At 43.5% G+C, this 3,727-nt stretch overlaps 1 long non-coding RNA gene across 1 annotated transcript; it reads left to right on the forward strand.

The window, feature by feature from the left end:
• The first annotated feature begins 358 nt into the window (after positions 1-358).
• LOC128597553 (uncharacterized) lies at positions 359-3,211 on the forward strand. Its single transcript, XR_008383279.1, has 3 exons — positions 359-722; positions 2,348-2,564; positions 3,064-3,211. It is a non-coding gene; the product is annotated as an uncharacterized LOC128597553 (long non-coding RNA).
• The last annotated feature ends 516 nt before the right edge of the window (positions 3,212-3,727 follow it).

A 3,727-nucleotide genomic window follows, 5' to 3' on the forward strand; every position in this document is an offset into this window, starting at 1 on the left:
ATTTATCCCTAAATAATGTAGTTTAATTTTATCCTTTATAAAAATGAAATTACATAATACATACATTGAGGGTGTCTGGCTTCTTTTGCTCAATAAAAATTATGTTTAAAGATTTCTCTTTTTTAGGTGAAAAATTAAATTCCTGCCATTCTCTCTTCCCCCTCCTTTTCCCTCACCCCTGTTCTCCTCGCCTTCTTACTTCTACTGCCTCTCCTCTTCCTCCCCTTTCTTCTTCTTCTCCGTCTTTCTTCTTCTTATCAGTATATTATACCTATTAGGACACATTTCTATAGGGTTTAAATTCCTGAAGCAAAATTACTAAGGCATGCTGTGAAGGACGCCAAGAGCCAGACAACCTCTGAGCAAGGTGATTTGCAGCTGGGGAGGGACCCTAGGGCGATTCGTCCGCAGGTGCTCCTGGCAGAGAAAGAGCCTGAGCCCATGGCGATCCTTAGGCACCCATTTATTGTCTAACACTCCCCTCACCTGTCTTGTGCTGTCTCAATAAAGGCTACTGCAGAGATTGCTCCGGGCTATCCTGCAAGTAAGGTTAGCCCACCTGCTACAAGCTTGTACTTCCAATCCGCATCACGCCTGGTTCCTTTCTGCAGCGATCAAGTCCAGGGCCATAAGGGTCACTAGGGGCTGTGACATCTGCCATAGTTAGCAGGATCCAGCAGGACACCAAGGACATGGACCAAAGTGGAAAGTGACACTCAGAAGTAAGTGAATGCTTTGGTAGACAGTGGGAGGAAGTCCAAAGGGAAACTCTTCTCAGGGCAAGGGGGACCTTTGGCCAATCTAGAATCTAGGGAACCTCACTTGGAATAAGTTAGCAAAGACCTTTAGAGAAAACAATGGGTAACTTCCTGTTTGGGGAGTTGTGAGAATTAGAAACTGAGGAAGAAAGCAATGTTCAAACAGAATTTGAAAGTGGGGAGAATAGTGAGGTTCAGAGGGAAGCTGGACCTAAGGCAAACTGGGAATCAAGAGTATATGATACAGACACAAATAAGCAAGGAATTACCTCTATGGCCATTATGGCTGCTCAGAGCAGACAATTGGAAGACCGGGTAAATAGTCTCACGGTCAGAAATGCCAACTTAGAACACCCAATATTGCCCTCGGGGCCTCCCTATGTAGATAAACCACCTGTGACTTCTGTTATGAAGGCTGTGTTAGAAAGGCGTAAAACTGGTGACTTTAAGTGGGAAGACACTTTGGGGCTTCTTCTGGTTACGGTCACTGATATTCCTCCCGATCCGCAAAACCCTTAGGGGGGGCCAACGTTTTGATCACCATATGATCACCTTTGCAGTTATGAAAGATTTGAAACAGGCCGTAGCACAGTATGGTATGCAATCCCCATTTTCTAGAGGTCTGTTACAGGGGCTTGCACAAGAGCAGTGGCTCATTCCTTATAACTGGGACATGATAGCCAGAACTGTTCTTGAGTCTGGACAGTATTTACAGTTCAAAACCTGGTGGAAGGAGGAGGCTGACCTGATGAGTCGCCAGAACCAGCAGAGAGGAGTCCCTGTAACATCAGAACAGCTCACGGGTTCTGGCCAGTGGCTGGGAATTTCCAATCAACTTCAGTATGATGACATGGCCATAGTCCAGAAAAGGCTGTGTTGTCTTAGGGCCTGAGAAAAGGCTCACCTCCTAGAGATATCTCTAAATCTTTTATTCAGATAATGCAGTCGGGGAATGAACCTTATACTGACTTCCTAGCCCGACTAAAAACTGCAGTCGATAAGGTCGTTGCCCAGCTGGAGCTCAGAGACTCACTATTCCAAACTTTAGCATTTGAGAATGCTTACTCTGAGTGTCAAAAAGCCTTGCGAGCTTTAAGAGCACAAAATGCTCCTTTAGAGGAATTTATACAGACATGTGCTGATATAGGAACGGAATTCCACAAGGCTAATTTGCTTGCTGCTGCTTTAAAAGAAGGGGTCAGTCCATACCATCCTAAATGTCATAACTGTGGAAAATTGGGACATAGGAGAAAAGCTCAATTTTCTGAATCTCAGCAACAATGGAAAGATAGCTGCAGAACGCCATTGGACATCTCTCATTCATCCACCATCCTCTCCAATACATCAACCTCTCCAATACATCATTCATCCACCATCCTCTCCAATACATCAAGTTTTATAGAAAACTTGACATGTCAGAGTAGAAGCCTGGTTATGTACTGCATTGGGGTTGAGGTTTTGCCCATATTATTACAGAACACCAAGAGAAGCAGTGGTTACCAGCCTGCTGGATTAAGCCTCAACACAAGCAGGACACCTTGCCAGCACCTTAACAAATTTGTTTTCACTAACTTTTCTTTTATTCACAGGATTTTTGGAGACTAGGTAATTTCATAATAGGGAAACCCTGGATCAATCTCCTCTGTGGGAACTCTAGCTGCCTCTCCCATATCACCTTCCATCTTCAGCAAGAAGCAGTTAAGAGTGGTCAGCGTCCTATTTCCCTATGAGGCAGTTGGAGCTTCTATGCAGAGTGGGAAGATTGATACAGGATTTCATTATTTTTGGCTGAATAACAAGCCCCAGGTAAGCTTAGTGTGCATCTTCTAAACCTTTGAAGGGTAAGAACAAAGACCTCGAACAGCAGGCTTGGAAGTAATGGTAAATACTGGTATTGGCTAAGGTAAGAGAATTTCACTTGTTGGATTTACATCTGTTTCAGTTGGGCGTCTGATCTTTACTTAAAGTTATACTGCTCTTTGGAAAGGGTCTGAGTCCGATACAGCCCTTTCCCCACCTAACGTTAACTTCGGGTGGTGGTTAATACTTCCCATGGTAGCGTTGCAGGCCCTATGGATCAACCCATGGCATGTAGTTAGATGGTGATTAGCACAAAGGGGACTTTTTTCCCCTATACCTGGTTTGGCTAAAATAGTTTGCCTTATACTGAGATTAGTTCCGTTGGTGTAATTCTGTGTTATACTTACATGCTCTTTTGTTTCTTTTACTTAGCAAGAAGGAAAGCTCCTCAGTGAGGAGAATAACTGAAATAACCAACAACTGATTTTCTCCCTTGCCTATCCAGAAATGTCTTTAATACACTAAAGGGGGGAAATGTAGAGGACACCAAGTGCCAGACACCTCTGAGCAAGATGATTTGCAGCTGGGAACGGACCCTCGGGCGATTCGTCCGCAGGTGCCCCTTGTGGAGAAAGAGCCTGAGCCCATGGCGATCCTTAGGCACGCAGTCATTGTCTAACACTCCCCTCACATGTCTGTGCTGTCTCAATAAAAGACTACTGCGGAGGTTGCTCAGGGCTGTCCTGCAAGTAAGCTTAGCCTGCCTCCTACAAGCATGTACTTCTAACCCGTGTCATGTCTGGTTCCTTTCTGCTGCGATCAAGTCCAGGGCCATAGGGGCCACTAGGGGCTGCGACAGCATGCAATACATGTGTATACATCTTCAACTTCACTGGAAAATGACAGACTCCCAATAGATTTTACAAATTCATGTCACCCTTAGCAATGAAGGATTTTACTATTTGCTCCATGTCCTGACCATTTGGCATTTTCAGATTTTCTTTTATTATTTAACCAGTCTAACTTGACTTTGTTTTCTTAGGAATATCTATTCAAGTTCTTTCTCTGTTTTATAGGTTTTCTTTTCTTTTTCATTTTTTGCTTACAGGTTTATTTTACTTTACATATTTCAGATATGTATACATATATATTATAAATATTTTTATTCT

The sequence above is a fragment of the Nycticebus coucang genome, chromosome 10 (genome assembly GCF_027406575.1).
Source record: "Nycticebus coucang isolate mNycCou1 chromosome 10, mNycCou1.pri, whole genome shotgun sequence".
Classification (NCBI taxonomy): domain Eukaryota; kingdom Metazoa; phylum Chordata; class Mammalia; order Primates; family Lorisidae; genus Nycticebus; species Nycticebus coucang.